Source organism: Penaeus chinensis, chromosome 42 (assembly GCF_019202785.1).
Source record: "Penaeus chinensis breed Huanghai No. 1 chromosome 42, ASM1920278v2, whole genome shotgun sequence".
Classification (NCBI taxonomy): domain Eukaryota; kingdom Metazoa; phylum Arthropoda; class Malacostraca; order Decapoda; family Penaeidae; genus Penaeus; species Penaeus chinensis.
The window spans coordinates 12,531,274-12,541,273 of NC_061860.1; the positions used below are offsets into that span (position 1 = coordinate 12,531,274).

A 10,000-nucleotide genomic window follows, 5' to 3' on the forward strand; every position below is an offset into this window, starting at 1 on the left:
CATGCAAGGAGGCCTCAGCTGCCAGACAGAATGCTCCTGAACCACAGGCTCCAGCTGCCACCACATCTACAGGAGCCTCCACTGCTTGACAGAATGCCCCTGAACCAAAGGCTCAAGTCTGCCTTTGCCCAGGCAAAGGAATCCTGAGTCTGACAAAAGAACTGTGGAAAATAGTTCCATAGTTCCACCTGCAAACGACACTTCAGGTGAAAGCCATGCAATGATTTGGAAGATCTACTTGGGCAGTTGCCCCTATCCATTTCTACTCCTCGGAAATTTCAATGGCTGGCATCAACTCTTGGGAGACACTTTGGGTAACCCACAAGGAAGGGCCTTGGAGTCTTTGTTCTCGAGAGTAGATGCAGTTTTTCTGAACAGTGACACCCAAACACTGTGAAATTTTCAAGTATTGACCTGTCAGTTAGTTCGCCTTGTTAGATGGCATAATCCTCACAGACAAAAATGATATTGCAAATGTCAGAGATCTCTTCTGGAGCATCTTACACTGCCCGACTCTCCACCCTTCGCCCTGAAGGACATCAGCAAATTTGTCATTTTTGCACAGGGTGATGGACTTTGCTTTGCAGCTCTTCTGTAAGACTACCCCAGGACGTGATGATATTCCATACAAAATGATATCTCACTTATCACAGAGAGCTCCTGAAAGTTCCTGTTGGCCCTATTCAATAGGATCTTTAGGGAGGGCACAGTGCCATATAAATGGAAAGAAGCTATATTAATCCCTATCCCTAAATCTGGCAAGGATGCTTTCATACTAGGAAATTATAGACCAACTGATGGAGAAAACTGTGATTTCAAGGTTGACATGGATATTAGAAAAGGAAAACATACTGCCCCGTATCAATATAGGTTTAGAAAATTGAGATCGACCACATGAAGCTGTATGGCATTGGTTTAAGAGGAGCATTATCATCTACATCCAGATTGGTTTTCAACCCCGATCCAATGGTAGGAGAATGAAAAGTCTTGTGGAAGATCACAATTGAAATCTTGCCGAGCTGTTGGAACTCCCAGTTTCCCCCTTTGGAATAATCTAATTGAGCTGGATTTAGTCAGAAAAGGGAAGGGAAAGATTTCTTCAGTACACTTCTAAGCACTAAGGATCGGAAGTAATATGCAGATGGTTCGAAAGCTAAATATGGTGTAGGCTTTGCAGCAATAAACAGGAAGAAAATTGCATTTGTCTGTCTTTCTTTGGCAGTCTCGATCTTCACTGCAGAGTTACATATAATTCTTTCAGCAGTCAAAATTGCTAGAAATCTTGTGGCCCATCCATTGTAATAAACTGCGACTCTTGTAATGACACAAGCAAATCTAATGGTAAGGGAGGTTTAAAGATTGGCTTGCATTGATGTCAACACATAAAAAGATAACTCTGTGTTGGGTGCCAGTGAATTATTCCCACAAGGTGTTGGCCACTAATGAACTTAGCTTCTGACGCGACAGTGGATTTTCAGTAATCAATCAATCAATCGCTAGTAGGAGAAATCTTCAAAGGCCAAACATGTAACACACTACTCTTTGTTTATGCATTTTAACCTTTAAAGAGTGAAATCGGGTAATCAGATACTCGTAAATTAATTCAAGATTTGTTACTTGTTCTAATGAAAGTAGAGACAGTCCCTTACGTCGGTAAAAGTAAATAATCTAGTAGAAACGGAATGTTATAATCGGCCTAAAATATCCTTACTATACGTGTTCATAGTTTTATGAAAGTAAATCTGACATTCCATGTGGGTATAACGTCATGGACGAGATACAATGACCATTTGTCGATGCAAAATGATATCATGTCTCTGATATAATGATACATCACCACAACAGAAACCATTTCATTCCACTTCATTTTCTCGCTAATCGACACATTATTGTGTCTGCGTTTTCGCTTTGCCTCGGCATTTCGCCTATTCAGATACTTATATTAGAGGAAATGGCTCAGTAAACAAGGTATTGGCCTCCTAAGCCGAGTCCCGTCAGTGGTTAAGGCGAAATAGAATTTTAGTTGAATGCATGCTACTTGGATTCGGTTCGATGTCTCAGGTTGGCTTGCTCCATGTGTTACTGCTACAGATCGCTGCCAGTTCCTGATGTAATCGGTGTAACAATGTCGAAGGTAATTGCAGTGTGCAGTAATAAGGTGGACTTCATAGGTGGATTTGTCACTGAGGGAAATAAGGCTAACATTATAGAACTATGCACATTTATAACGCAGTATCTACAACTACAGGGAAAGACCCTAATGTTAGTTTTGTTGTTGGTTTTTCTTTATAACAACAATATAGTTTTTTTTCAATTTGTGGAAACTTACTAGGTGCTTTTAATTTAAATGTTGCATAGTTTAGACTTTCTGGTGTCAACTATCAGTTGGAATTAGTTGTACGTACGTATATATGCACGGGCGTCCACACACACATACACACGCACACACGTACGCGCATACACTCTCACGCGCACGCGAATCTGTCATGGCAGTAACAGGTGAATATAGACATAAACGTGTGTATCTAAATAAATATTTTTATGTTTATATGAATGTATGTTTTTATATGTGTGTATATATGTTTATGTATATATATATATATATATAGATATATATATAGATAGACAGATATATGATAGTTCTAAGTATGTAATATTTATTTTTATCTACATATTTATGATTATATATAATACAATATATATATATTTACATATATATATATATATATATATATATATATAATAGACAATATATATATAATACACAATATATATATATAAATATATATAGCATACTAAATATATAATATAATATATATTCTCATATAGTATGAAATATATATATATAAGATATATATACACATAAATAATTATATATATATATACATATGATATATATATATAATATATATATATATATATATATATATATATATATATATATATATATATATATTTATATGTATATATATTACATAATAAATCCCCCTCCCCCCCCAACACACACGTATGTAAACATACACATATCTATATATACATATTGTGTGTGTGTGTATTTATATATAGAAATAGTAGATGAAAAAGAAAGAGAGAGAGAGAAATTTGTGTTCACCTGAGCATGAACACCGCTAAAAAAAAAAAAAAAAAAAAAAAAAAAAAAATCTATCCATCTAAAGAATCCCCATGGATTACTAAGCCTTTGTTGAAACTGGTTTGTAGATATTGGTTAAATGTTTCAAGTTTGCCAATTCATGATTTTACTGTATTCCCTTTAATATCTAGTTGAAAAGCAAAGAAATGCTGTAAAAGTAATTGACAATTTATAGGAATGAAATGTTCCTTCTTAGACTGAAATAGCTTAGGCTCTCTCACTTGTGATATTACTCACACATGCACCGCTGATTCACATAGCAAAGACCTAATACTCTCATTGTTCCTCTTGATAAAGGAAGCAGTACCGGGGATTGCATTGAATGGGGTGTGATGGCTGGGTACTGGATTGCTTGTGGATTCCTTTACCATATTCACATTGGGCCTCTACGTACTCACTAAACTACACGCACGCATGCACGTCGAGTATAAAATAATTTGAATATGTAAATGTGTATAAATTATGTTTAGTTATGCGGTTGCCTAAGTTCTAAAGAAATACAAGATGGAGTGCTTTACTTCACGGAGAATTGCAGCAAGATATTATAGAAGTGAACAGCTGTTAAACTGTTTCTTATGTCGCGGTTTCTTCAGTAGGATAAACACTACCTTTAGAATCTCTTAATCTGTTCATGCATTTTAACCTTTAAAGAGTGCCATTGGGTAATACGACACGTAAATCTATTCAAAATTTGTTCCTTGTTCTGATGATGGTAGAGACAATCAGTCCCTTATGTCGATTAAAGCAAATAATTTTGTAGAAAAGGATGTTATTTTCCATCTGAAATATCCTTACTGAAGGCTTTCCTAGTTTAAAGTAAATAAGCACACCATTCTATGTGGGTGTAGCGTTAAAGACGAGATGCAGAAGTACAATGTTTTTGCAATGACCACATGTCGATACAAAATTATTTCATGTGTCGCTGACATAAGTATCCAAAATAGGATTTTTATTCCACTTCGGTTATGACAGTTTCATTTTATCGCTATTAACTTATTACTGTGATCGTGTTTTCGTATGTGTTTCACTACACGCCTCTGTGGCCCAATGGATAAGGCATTGGCCTCCTAAGCCAAGGATTGCGGGTTCGAGTCCCGCCAGAGGTTGAGGCGAAATAGAATTTTAGTTGAAAGCATGCTACGACAAATAGAGTTTTTGGCTTCTCTTCAGAGTGTTTCTGGCTCGGATCGCTGCAAACTCCTGATGTAACGGCGTGATATTGCCCAAGGGAAATGCAATGTATAGTAATATATTAGACTTCACAAGTGGCTTTGTCTATTAAGGGAAAGAAGACTTTGACATTATAGATCTATAAACATTCATACCGCATTATCTACAGGTACAGGAAAAGATACCATTGTTAGTCTCGTTGTTAATCTATTTTCTTTATATGTGTATATATACATATATTTTTTTCATTTGTGAACTTGGTTGCCATCCATATAATACCACAAAAATAGGATTAAAGAATACTCTGATTCAAAGATAACATTTTATGGATGAATGACCAGAGATTTACTAGGTTCATTTAAGCTACATATAAAACCTAGCGTTGTAATGTTTTGACTTTCTGTGTACAGTTATCAGTTAGTATAAGTTGTACGTACGTATGCAAAAGCGCGCGCACACACACGCACACATCAATCTATCATTACATTACGATATATAGAAAAATATTTATATATTTTTATATTTACATTTATGTATGTATATATATGTATATATTTATATATTTCTATATTACATCTATAATACATACATAGTTATTATATATGTATATTTACATATATAATCGTAATTTATATATACATACTATTACATATATCTCTAAATCTATAATTATATGTATTTATCTCTAAGTATATATATATTATATATAATACACAATATATGTATATATATATATATATATATATATGTGTGTGTGTGTGTGTGTGTGTGTGTGTGTATGCATATATATACATATACATATCCATACACACACACACACACACACATACATATATATATATATATATATATATATATATATATATATATATAGAGAGAGAGAGAGAGAGAGAGAGAGAGAGAGAGAGAGAGAGAGAGTGAGAGAGAGAGAGAGAGAGCATGCATGAACATGGAACCCTTCGGTTAAAAAAAATTATGACGACAAACAACCTCACTGACATATAACAATACCCGTAGGACGTAATACAATCTTCTCAACATTATTTTCTCACCGCGGAGTTGCCTGATAACAGTGTGTAGTTCTTGTCATTTCTGATGCTTTATTTTATTTTATTAAAAGTAATATTGCTTCATTATGTAATTTAATCCTATACACCTAATTCAATAAAAGGGTCTTTATTTAGTTCCTTAAGGAAAAATTTACACAGATAAATCAGTAACAAAAAATAATTTTCAAGATGAAATTTCTTTGCAAAAAAGTAAAAAAATAAAAAAAGGCATATATAATTGATAGTATTAATCTCGTCGTGTTTATTTTTTGAGTCAAGAATCAGAAGTTATAAATCTATCATTATTGTGTTATTACGAGGTGATTTCAGACATGTTTACAAAATTTCCGTACCTGTTGCGTTTAAACAAACACAAACACACACACACACACACACACACACACACACACACACACACACACACACACACACACACACACATATATATATATAAAACCATATGTGTATGTCTATCTTTCTATCTAAAGAATCCTCATGATATCAGTAGTTGTTTTTAAATGTTTCAAGGTTACCAATCCAAGGCTTTATGATGTTTCCTTTAATATCCAATTTAAAAGCAAAGGAATGCTTTAAAAGTAATTTAAGATTTATAGGGATGAAATAAAAAACCTAACACTCTCATCGAACACACTTCCTTTCACACCTCTTATTTTGTCATTGCATTTTACCTTTAGAGAGCGGAATAGGATAATAAGATAAGAATAAACTTATTCTAGATTTGTTATCTGTTCTGTTGAAGGGAGAGACAGTCAGTCCCTTATGTCGGTAAAAGTCAATAATTTAGTAGAAAAGGGAATATATTCAATCTGAAATATCCTTACGGCAGTTTTATGCACGTAATCACGTCATTCAACGTGTGTATAGCGTTATAGACAAGATGCAGAAATACAATGTTTTTTTTTTTTTTTTTTTTTTTTTTTTCAACAAACACAAAGTATATCATGTCTTGCTGATATGATTATACATTTGCCACAATAGAAAAGATTTTGTTCCTCTTCGTTTTATTGCTATTGTAGAGTGATCGTGAAACCCTGTCGTGGCGGGGTTAACTCCTGTCAGTTCAGATTCCCATAAGTGGTAGTATTAGGCGGAGTTCAAATAATTTACAGAGGTTTGTTCAAGCGTGATAATCTCTTCCCTATGTTCAGCCTAACCATAGAATAAAGTACTATAATTAACCAAAAAAAATAGAAATACGAAATGTAAAAGAGAATATGCTGATGGCATGTAAAATAGCTAAAACTGCCACATACAAAAAGCTAAAGAAAAAGGACTTCGAAAGTGGAAAGTCTGGCTGAAGACCTTACCACTAAAACAAAGACAGACCAGCAAGTCTGGCGTCACAGCTGAAAGCCTAAAAAGAAATCCCCAAACCAAAAAATGAAAGAGGCAGCATAAAACCCGGGTCTGGTGAAGCTAAACCAATAAAAATAAAAATAGAAAAGATCACTCAGACTTTCAACTATGAAGGATTAAAAGTTACAAGTAAAAAAGGAAAGAATACCATTATTAAAACATGATGCTAAAATTATTCAATCAAAGATCACGTCCAGCTCCTAAGCGAAGAATGTCAGGTAAATCAATACTTATTTCTTCCGTGATCGCCTCTCGTTGTTCACTTACACAAGGCGACACTGCCGGTTGTTCAATCACACAGAGGATTGAACGAAACACTCGCTGACTGTCTTGACTATCTCTTAATTGTTTACATTGCCTCAATGACGTCAGAGGCAAACATATTTTTAGAATGATTTTCCTTAAATAGATACACTTAAAACACAAATAAAAGTGGACAAAAGTGAAATGAAAAGCATAAAAATGAAAACTATAGAAAAGAAATGGGATGTACATAAAATAAAGATTAAGCAAAATTTGTAAAGCGTTTCCCCTAAAACTCAAAATAAAAACGAGGTAAAATCTAGACCTTTAACGTTTATGGAATATAAATACTAAAAGGAATAGAAACTAATAAAAGTAAATTCAAAAGAATGTCTCGTTATTGATTTATAAATAAAACGATCACAGGAATCCAAATGAAGAGGGGAAAACTGAGGTAAAACAATAAAACAACATAAAAACGAGGAAATCAAACAAAATAAAGCAAAACGAGACAAGCGACAGACAGCACCCAGTCCTTCAGCAAGGGCAGCTAGAGCAGGTTGAGTGGAGAGGACGAGATGCAGCATCCAAGACCACCTTACACTAGCAACACGTTATTGTGTTTTCACTTGTGCTTCGCTGGTTCGCCTATCCGGATATTTTAGAGAGAAATGTATATTATACCATATGCCTCTGTGGCCCAATGGATAAGGCATTGGCCTCCTAAGCCAAGGATTGCGGGTTCGAGTCCCGCCAGAGGTTGAGGCGAAATAGAATTTTAGTTGAAAGCATGCTATAGCAAACAGTGTTCTTGATTTCTATTCGGTGTCTCAGGTTGGCTTGCTCCGTGTGTCTCCGCCTCGGATCGCTGTCAATTTCTGATGTTACGGTGTGATATTGTCGAAGGTAATTGCAGTGTACAATAATATACTGGACTTTATAAATGACTTTGTTAATAAAGGGAAAAAAGGCATTGCCATTATACATCGGTGCATATTCATACAACAATTTCTAAAACTACAGTGAAAGGCACCAATGGTGTTGATTTATTTTCTTTTATAGCAAAAATATCTGTTAAGTAGCACAATCTATACAATGTTTTTTCTTATCACTCAATACGTATGAATAAATATGTATATACACATATAAGTATCTATCTACCTATCTATCTATTTATATATAATACATATATACGCGCGCGCGCGCGCACACGTGTGTGTGTGTGTGTCTGTGTGTGTGTGCGTGTGTGTGTGTGTGTTTGTGTGTGTGTGTGTGTGTTTTGAGGTGTATATATACATATACATATACACACACACACACACACACACACAAACACACACACACCCGCATATATGTATGTGTGTGTGTGTGTGTGTGTTGTGAGGTATATATATATATACATATATATATACATACATACATACATACACACACACCCACACGCACACACACACACACGCATATATATATATAAATATATATATATATATATATATATATATGTGTGTGTGTGTGTGTGTGTGTGTGTGTGTGTGTGTGTGTGTAGATAGATATAGATATGGGTATGGCTATATATATATATATAGATACAGATAAATATATATATATATATATTTATGTATAAATATACATATATACGTGTGTGTGTATGAATATGTATAACTCTAGCTATATATAATATGAACACATATATATGCGCGCGCACACGTGTGTGTGTGTGTGTGTGTGTGTGTGTGTGTGTGTGTGTGCATTATATATATGTATATATATGTATTTATATGTAATATATAGATAGATAGATAGATAGATAGATGGACAAAAGTGAAATGAAAAGCATAAAAATGAAAACCATACGAAAGAAATGGGATGTACTTAAAATAAATAATAAACAAAATTTGTAAAGCGTTTTCCCTAAAACTCAAAATAAAAACGAGATAAAATCTAGACCTTTAACGTTTATGGAATATAAATACTAAAAGGAATAGAAACTAATAAAAGCAAGTTCAAAAGAATGTCTCGTTATTAATTTATAAATAAGACGATCACAGGAAACCAAAAGAAGAGGGGAAAACTGAGGTAAAACAATAAAACCAAATAAAAAACGTGAAAATCAAACAAAATAAAGCAAAACGAGACAAGGGACAGACAGCACCCAGTCCTACAGCAAGGGCAGCTAGAGCGGGTTGAGTGGAGAGGACGAGATGCAGCATACAAGACCACCTAACACTAGCAACACGTTATTGTGTTTTCGCTTGTGCTTCGCTGGTTCGCCTATCCAGATATTTTAGAGAAAAAAAGTATATTAAACTAGATGCCTCTGTGTCCCAATGGATAAGGCATTGGCCTCCTAAGCCAAGGATTGCGGGTTCGAGTCCCGCCAGAGGTTGAGGCGAAATAGAATTTTAGTTGAAAGCATGTTATAGCAAACAGTGTTCTTGATTTCTATTCGATGTCTCAGGTTGGCTTGCTTGTGTTACGGTGTGATATTGTCGAAGGTAATTGCAGTGTACAGTAATATACTGGACTTTATAAGTGACTTTGTTAATAAAAGGAAAAAAGACATTGCCATTATAGATCTATGCATATTCATACAACAATTTTTACAACTACAGGGAAAGGCCCCAATGGTGTTGATTTATTTTCTTTTATAGCAAAAATATCTGATAGGTAGCACAATCTATACAAGGTTTTTTTCTTATCACTCAATACGTATGCATAAATATATATACACATATAAGTATCTATCTATCTATATGTATATATATAATACATATATACGTGTGTGTGTGTGTGTGTGTGTGTGTGTGTGTGTTTTACATATACATACACACACACACACACACAGACACACACACACACAAACACACACACACACACACACGCATATATGTATATATGTGTGTGTGTGTGTGTGTGTGTGTTGTGAGGTATATATATATATATATATATACATATATATACATACATACACACACACTTACACGCACACACACACACGCATTTATATGTG

General features: G+C 34.3%; 3 non-coding genes across 3 annotated transcripts; all 3 read left to right on the forward strand.

Moving 5' to 3' along the window:
* The first annotated feature begins 4,184 nt into the window (after window positions 1-4,184).
* Window positions 4,185-4,257, forward strand: Trnar-ccu. The gene has a single exon. It is a non-coding gene; the product is annotated as a tRNA-Arg (tRNA).
* A 3,422-nt stretch (window positions 4,258-7,679) lies between these two features.
* On the forward strand, window positions 7,680-7,752 carry Trnar-ccu. The gene has a single exon. It is a non-coding gene; the product is annotated as a tRNA-Arg (tRNA).
* Window positions 7,753-9,303: 1,551 nt separating this feature from the next.
* Window positions 9,304-9,376, forward strand: Trnar-ccu. Its single transcript has one exon. It is a non-coding gene; the product is annotated as a tRNA-Arg (tRNA).
* The last annotated feature ends 624 nt before the right edge of the window (window positions 9,377-10,000 follow it).